We start from the raw sequence: 8830 nt of genomic DNA, 5'->3' as shown, positions 1-8830 counted from the left end.
TGATTTTCATCAAACACCAGCCAATTTTGTGAAAGTTTTGCCTAATCACTATTGCTAGGATAATATTTTGTTATTGTTGACTGTTTAAGTATTTCATTTGTGGCAAAAATAGCCATGATGTCATGGCAAGCACACTGGTTTTGGTGTTGGAAGTTCTGGATTCAAATTATGGCTTTCTACTCAGTGCTAATTATATGATCTTTGGCAAGTTATTTGACTCTATTTGCATTTTCTATTTGACAAATATTTTGTAGGCTGAAGTATTATACATTTATATGCTTTATTGTCATTGTCAGTACTATTATTAGAAGTTTAATGAGAATTCTAGACTAGTTTTAGAATCTAGCCACCAGCATTTTAATAAATTCTGTATAAAATATGTCTTAAGTTGCATTAAAAAATTATGAATTCTGGAAGATAGTTTTCTACAATGTCAAGATCCTGTGTGTATGAAATAAAACAAGCATAACAGAGGTAGTAGATTATATACTCCATGACAGCAACACACATGATATTGTATAATAGTAACTGCTTTCTACATATAGCCTGTTGTACTCTAACTCTAGCCCAGTATTGCTCAGATTTTTATATATCCTATTAAAACACAGATTTCTATGCCTCACTGCCAGAGATTCTGATTCAGGAGGTCTGAGGTGAGGTCAAAGAATTTTCTTTTTTCTTTTTTAAAGAATTTTATTTTCTAGCAAGTTCTTGGAGGATGCTGGTGCTGTTTGTCCAGAGACCACACTTTGAAAACCACTGCTTTAATTGAATCCCTACTAGGGTATTTGATCCGTATTTTCAGCAGAACTATGATTCTACTGCACAGAGACAGGAGAGAGAAATGAAAAATAAGACTGAGAGTTTGATCCTTTATGGTTATTGCAACCTGCAACCACCATCATGCCCTTATAAAAAATCCTTTTATAATCTTGTGTTTTAATCCAGATTTTTAATTAAATTGATTTTTTAAACTTTTATAAGTAATTCTCAGCCTCATATAATTCCCTAGTTCCCATCATGTTATGAGATCATGAGACATAATTGAGTGAGCAGCCTTTCTTTCCTACTGCAGAATCCGGGCTTTGATTCTGATTTCTGATTCCAGAAACTTCCTTGGCTTTGACATTAGCCATTATCTCCTCACTCTGCCAACCTGCTCTTTAACTGGCCCAGCCTCAATCTCAGCAAAATGCCCTGATGAAGCCAGGAATCAGAGTTGATTGCTACCAAGAAAACCTTGCCCTCTTTGTCCATTCCTGTAATCACTTTGGAAGGCAATAGCTGGAAACTTCATCCTGCTCACAGCGTTGGAATATTCAAAATCGCATCTGAAATTTTATTCATTTGAAAACAACTGAGTATCCAGTCATATTCACTAGTGTTTGCTTGGATCTCAGTAATATTTGTCCAGCATTGCCCTCTAGTGCTTGTGGTCATGTTTCTGTCTTGCATCTTCTAATTAGGGTATTTTGAATTAAATTAACTACTTAGGGAAGGATCCCTCCCCGTAGTTTCATAGTAGGCAGAGAAAAAGTCAAGACCAGGCAGCATTAGAAATTTTTTGAGTGCTTTTTATTTGGTCAAGAAAAAGCAGAAAAAATTATAAGTATAAATATAAAAATATAAATATAAATATATATATTTGTTGGGATATTCTACTTTTGTTCATTTTATCCATTATTACAGGCAAGATTTGTCTGACTTTTGCTCTGCCTGAGAAGAACTGCAGTGCAGGACAAGTTATATGCAGTGCAGGAAGCAATGTAAGTCACATTTGTGTGTGTGTGTGTGTGTGTGTGTGTGCATGCTTCAAGTTTCTTTTACTCTGTAAATTTATCCTTGCATGTATTTTCTAGACACAGGATAAGGCAGATTGCATCGATGGGGTATGCTGAAGAATTTCTTTCAAGATCAGCTGAAAAAGTTCTAGATGTTGTTTGGGGTTGGAGAGGTTTTATTCCTTTAGAAATTTCTGAGCTACATATAGAAGCTTTTCCTTTCTACTTGAAACAGTAACGACAACAATAACAACAAGAAAATAAAAGAAAGAAAGGGAAAAAAAACCAAACATAACTGTATGTGTTTCATTTTGAACACTCCTTCTTAAGCCGTGCAGGTAGCTCTCTGCACAGCACGGCCGCGAAAGGTCACAGACAGTGTCTGCCATTCTCATCTGTTCAGATGACAAGAAAAGTGCCCTCTACGTTCTGGTCTAAAAAGCCAAAATGCAAGTATATGACCTTCTTGATCTCCTGAGTTGTTTTCTGGAGACAGAGCTTTTGTGTTTCTAATTGGGTTAGAAGTGTAGTTATGGCTTCTGCTTTGCTGGAGAGCAAGGATACAGTGGGATTTCCAGGCTCGTTTGACCAGTAATCAATGCCACCTGGCAGTCACATCACTGAGGAATAAACCCCATGAAAGCATGATCAAGTTCTGTAAATAAAACCCCCAAGATATAAACCCTACTTAACTCTCTAAGTTAATATACATCGTCTGAGAAAATAAATTTATGACTTGCCCTCATTTTAAAATGAAAATCAATAGGAAATAGTAAAGCTGTAATAATATCTACCAAAATGTATTTTTAAGTCATGGAACTATCGGTAATGAGTACTTTCTCTATATACTTTCATTCATAACCTAAATTTTAAACAAAAATACTCTATATTTTACAGTTTTATTGATGTGCAATTTATGCAAATGAAGTTCATTTATTTTAAGAAGACAACTGGATTGTGGAAAAGGCACATGAAGTTCTACCATCCTTCCCACAGTCTAATTTAGAACATTTCATTACCCCCGAAAGAAACCTTGTGCATTTTTATAGTTACTTCCTAACCTGCAGGAATCAAACATCTACATTCTATTTGCCTGTTCTGGGCAGTTCCAATAAATGAAATCACATGAGATGTGGTTTTTGTGCCTGTCTCCTTTCATTTAGTATAATGTTTTCAAAGTTTACCTATGTTGCAGTCCTTCTTTCTTTTTGTGGCTTGATGATATTCCATTTGTATGGATATGCCATATGTAACAGTTCCTCAGCTGATGGACAGCTGGGTTGTGTCCATGTTTTGCCTAAATAATACTGTCATGAACATATGTTTTCATTTCTCCTGAATTGGTAACTAGGAGTAGAATTGCTAAGTCATGCTGTAAAGTTATGTTTAGTATAATAAGAAACCATTCAGTTGTTTTTGGCAGGGGCTTCACCATTTTACATTCCCACTAGTAAGGGATGAGCAATCAGGTTTTTCCACATGCTTAACAGAATTAGGTGTTGTCATAATTTTTTTTTAAATTTTTGTTCTTCTGATATTTGTGCAATGATATCTAACTGTGGTTTTAATTTGAATTTCCCTAATGACTCATAGTATTGAACATCTCTTTTTTTGGTCTGTTTTAGGTTATTAACATAACACCTCTGGTGAAATGCTTACTCAAATATTTGGCCCATTTAAAAAAATAAGAATTTTCATTTTCTGATTTACAAAAAAGTTACAAAGGTAGCATACAGAGTTCCTCTATACATCTTCCTCAGGTACCTTCATTATTAATACCTTGTGTTAACCCGGTACATTTGTTATAAGTAAGAAATGATATTGAGACATTACTATTAACTACATTACAAACTTTATTGACACTTCACAAACTTTCTCATTAATTTCCCGTTTCTATTTAGGATTTATTCTGAAGCACCACACCACATTTAATTGCCCTATCTCCTTAGTCTCCTCTGGTCTATGATAGTTTCTAAGTCTTTTATTGTCTTTTAAAACCTTGCCATTCTGGGCAGGTATCCATAGAATATTTCCCAAACTGCATTTGTCTGATGTTTCTTTCTATCATTAGACTAGGGTTGAGTTTTTAGGAAGAATATTACAGAGGTAAAGTTTTATTCCCTTAAATTTTTTTTTGTTTCCATCCTTAATGAGTTATAGCTATTCTTTATATACTTGCACACAGGTTCTTTATCAGATTTGCAAAAACTTTAAAAGAATATTTTAGTTTGGGACACCTGGATGGCTCAGCAGTTGAGCATCTGCCTTTGGCTCAGGTCATGATCCTGGGGTCCTGGGATCAAGTCCCACATCGGGCTTCCCACGAGGAGCCTGCTTCTCCCTCTGCCCATGCCCTTCCCTCTCTTTTTGTGTCTCTCATGAGTAAATAAATAAAATCTTTTTTAAAAAAAATAGAATATGTCTCTCATGAGTAAATAAAATCTTTTTTTTAAAAAAAGACTATTTTAATCGTATAATTAATAAATTAATACAAGTACCATAAATCCACTAAAAGTAAGCAAGTGCAGAAAACATATTTTGGTCAATTCAGTGGAGTGATATAGAATATGATGAAAGGATTTATTCAACAGTCAGTGTGAAATGCAACCATCACCTTAATAAATATTGTGCTTGAACACATCTTTAGAAAGTCATGCATATCTCCTGGTAAATTCAACCCAGCTAGATTTTCCTAACAGTATTAAAACTGTCTTTCTTTCCTAAATTGAATGCCAGATGAAGCTGAATTACCTTTGGAAGCCAATTTGTACTCAAATATGTAACTTAATGTACCATAATACTTGTACCAAAAAAACAAGGAATAAGAAATTATAGAAAGAACCTGAGGTTCACATGTTCCATCTTTCAAACGCTTCCCTCATAGGCTCTCTTTGTTGCTTTCTCTCAGTCTCCTTATGACTAAATATACATGTTCAAATTTGTGCAAGTTAAATTCTTCATATAATCTGAGACTGTGTGAGAGTGGTTTATGTTCTAGAAAAGTGCTGCCTATAAACAAAGAAATGGTTTTGATATTTGTTACCACTTTCTGTAGGTCCACCTGCCCTGAGAGGGACACGGAAGGATGCACAGAGCAAAATCTCTGGGTACGTGGATTTGACACATTTTGTCAAACTCTGGACAATAACAGGAAAGTGGCTCGGAAACATCCCTGTGCTCTCAAGGAAGTTTTCTCATCCCTCTGTAGTCGGAATGAATGGTCTCTTATTCTCTCCTTTCCCTCTACCACAGCCCTCTTTTATCTGTTGTCTCCAAGTATACATCAGAATCTTCTTTGTCACAGAAAGTGATTTCCATCATTCCCAGGGTGGGGGTAGGGAGTAAAATTCACATGGTAGCTAGATGGAGTAGGGAGGAGGGTGAAAGAAGGTAAGGGAAGTTCTTATCATATAATTGAGATATTTACCAGTTAGTGAAAAAGGAGCGTAAGAACACATATTAATACTTTAAAAAAAAACCTGCTTCACTATATTCTGATATATGAGATACTTTGATAGTACAAATCCATGAAAACTGCTGCAGAATTACACACACATATCTATATAGTTGTTTATTTGACTTTTTAATACTGCAATAATTTGTTATTTTTATTACAAGTTATTACCACCAGCTAATGGAAATGTTGAAATGAAACCTACTTAGAGTATTATGACACTGAATGTCAAAAACAGTTTTAACAAGTTTAAATTTTTCTGCATAGAGTCTCCCGCATTGTAACAATGAGCCAAATCAACATGTAATAGACAGGAAGATTTAAAATGTACCTTGCTGTAAGGATATCTCAATGAATATATGCAAAAAAAATCAGATTTCCAAAAATAAAAATGAAGCAGATGGCCATTCATTCTAAGACAGAACTAGTGACATGGTGACAGATATTAAGCATGTTAAATATTTAAATATTCGATATAAAATTGAAGTCTCAACTTTTTAGGAACAGGCCTATTTTGTAAGCCTAAAATCACCTCACTTGGTGAGGTATTTTTCTCGTTCAACAGAAAATATGGGGAGCTGACATTGTAAACACTAGACCTTTTGGAATTTGATATAACAAAGATTATGACACAGTTTATGTCCTGCAGTAGTTTATTAGACTAATTTTAAAGAGCTGATGAACCAACAAGGCAACCTAGGGAGTGATATGAGGGGATGCTAGAGATGGGGTGGCCAAAAATGTAGAATAAATAGAAGCAGAGGCTTGAAATCTGTCAGTCTGGGGTTGAAGCTCTAGCTTCATTATTTTAAACACAGTTATGGAAATATAATTCATATACCATACATTTAACCCATTTAAAACATGCAGTTTACTGGGTTTTCACACAGTTGTGCAACTACAACCACAATTTTAGAATACTTTTATCACCAATTCCCCCAAAAAAGTCCCATACTTATTAGCAGTCACTCCCTATTTCTCTCTAGTCATGCCCCTCCCTTCTTAGCCTAAGGCAGCTGCTGTTTTATTTTCTGTATTTGTAGATTTGCCTATTCTGGGTGTTTCATGTGGCTGGATTCATATAAATATGTATTCTTTTGTAACTGCTTCTATAACTTAGGTGTTGTAACATGCTTCAATATTTCATTCTTTTTACTGCCAAATAATAGTCTGTTGTTTAGATATACCACATTATCCATTCTCAGTTGATGGACATTTGATCTGTTTCTCTAATACTATTTTTTTTCCATTTGTTTTAATTGAAGTTCGATTTGCCAACATATAGTAGAACACCCAGTGCTCTAATACTATTTTTGCCTGCTATGTGATCCTGGACAAATAATTATAGTGGTTAAGAGCCAGGCTTTGTCTTCAACTGCCTCGCTTCAAAACCTGGTACTACACTTACTAAGTCCTTGGGCTTGTTTCTTGAGCTCCCTATGCCTCAATTTTCTCTCCTGTGAAATAGGGATAATAGTAGTAGTACCTTATGAAATTATCTGAGAATTTCACACATTAATACTGAAAAGCCTTTAGCACAGCCTTTTGGCCATAGCATAGTTTCAGTAAATAGTAATAATGACAATTGTGGTCCTCTTAATATTACAATCCTTTTATTTTTAAGATTTTATATGTTTATTCATGAGAGACACAGAGAGAGTCAGAGACCTAGACAGAGGGAGAAGCAGGCTCCTCACAGGGAGCCTGATGTGGGACTTGATCCCAGGACCTCAGGATCATGCCCTGAGCCAAAGGCAGACATTCAACAGCTGAGCCACCCAGGCATCCCTATTATAATCCTTTTGAATTTTCTTATCTCCTCACCTGAGAACTAATAATCCCTCTACAGTGAGTTGTTCTGAGACTAAACAAGAGGATATTTGGAAGGCTTGACTCTATATCTGGCACATACTAGGTGTTCAGCAAATAGGATTTAGAGGAGCAGTATCTCATCGTGTGCCAGAACATCAGGATACAAAGCTTGAATATATGGAGTGAGCCTTGAATTACATGCTCAGGTACAGAGGGAAGATGATGTGAAGACATATGAAGAAGATTGCTCTTTTCTAGAGATTGAATTCAATAATTAAAATAATTGCCGGAATCACTAATTTAGTTTTACCTTCTTTCCCAGGTTCTAATTATGGTCTTATACATAGTATGCTGACCAAAGGACAAGGAGTAGAACAGACAGTGGAGGTAAGTCAAGCAGGTTTGGGCTTTCCAGTCAATGAAGGGGACGAAAAAGGCATATTCAAACATCCTAAGTTCCAAAGACTCCAAAGCAACCAAAGATTTCAGAATGTCAGCAGGTATGCTTAGAATATATCTAATTTGGAGGTAAGCAATTTTCTTTGTTTCTTCTTTTGCCTTCCCCAGGACCATAAAATAATGGAAGAAGGAGCCTGGAAGGCTAGATTCTGATCCAGATGCTGTTTCAAAATAAATGCAAGATCTTAGGAAGTCCTTTTTTGATCTTAAATCTTCTAATTTGTGAAAACACAGATGTGGAGTAGAAGATACAAAAAAATCTCTGTTAAACCCTAGGAAATCAAATTCTGTATTTATTTTATATCCCCAGTGGGTATCCAAAAGGTTTTTAGTAGCATGCCCATTTACAGATCTCACTGTGATGGTGGTTGTGATGGCTGCTGGGACACTGTTGATGGAGAGGAAAAGAAGGGATTATGGAGAGAAAACAAATTCATGTTCTTGGGCAAGTTATTTAATATATGAAGCCTGATTTCTTCTGTAAAATGGTACAACACTACTACTTATTTTATAGGGTTGTTAGGTGGTAGGTCAAATATTAAGTGCCCTCTGTTTTTTGACATTATGAGTCAGTGACATGGAAAGGTTCAAAGAAGAGTTTCCAGATTTTAGAGAGTACCTGCTTCATCATACTTTCTTCTTCTTTTCCTTAATATTTTCATGGTACTCAAAAGCACTTTAATTAAACATTGAAAAAAAAAGGTGGATTTGTCTTTAATTGCATGATGCGATTTTAGTCATGTAAGTTTCTTTTTTAAATCACACTTGAATCTTTATAAATGAATCACACTTAGCTTACTTTTAACTAAGTCTTTTATTTTAGATTTCAGTCAGTCTTTTACTTTTAACATGTTGTTGGGGCAACTGAGTGGCTCAGTGGTTGAGCGTCTGCCTTTGGCTCAGGTCGTGATCCCAGGGTCCTGGGATAGAGTCCTGCATCGGGCTCCCTCTGGGGAGCCTGCTTCCCCCTCTGCCTATGTGTCTCTCTACCTTTCTCTGTGTCCCTCATGAATAAATAAATAAAATCTTAAAACAAAAAAACTTTTAAAAAATGTTAAATTTTATTTGCTAGTTTATATTATTTATATTGTATCAATATTCACAAATGGAATTAATCTATAACTTTTTTTCCGTGTTCATTTTGGGAAGACTCACCACAAAGATGCCCAAATTTCTAGAACCTGTGAATATGTTACTTTACATAGTAGAAGGAAATTTATACATATAGTTGAGGGTATTTGCCTTAAAATGGAGAAATTATCCTGGATTATCTGTATGGGTTAATCCAATCACATAGCAGTCAAGGCATGCAGGCAGCTTCTAG

The 8830-nt window shown here is 35.4% G+C and overlaps 1 long non-coding RNA gene across 1 annotated transcript; it reads left to right on the top strand.

Annotated features, from left to right (window-relative positions):
- Nucleotides 1-1536: 1536 nt before the first annotated feature.
- LOC121496240 lies at nt 1537-8276 on the top strand. The gene is made up of 4 exons (XR_005989133.1): nt 1537-1766; nt 4837-4888; nt 7370-7434; nt 7615-8276. It is a non-coding gene; the product is annotated as an uncharacterized LOC121496240 (long non-coding RNA).
- The last annotated feature ends 554 nt before the right edge of the window (nt 8277-8830 follow it).

Source organism: Vulpes lagopus, chromosome 7 (genome assembly GCF_018345385.1).
Source record: "Vulpes lagopus strain Blue_001 chromosome 7, ASM1834538v1, whole genome shotgun sequence".
In the NCBI taxonomy this organism is placed as follows: domain Eukaryota; kingdom Metazoa; phylum Chordata; class Mammalia; order Carnivora; family Canidae; genus Vulpes; species Vulpes lagopus.
The sequence above is the reverse complement of the archived record's forward strand: the minus strand, read 5'-3'. Positions and strand labels throughout refer to the sequence as shown.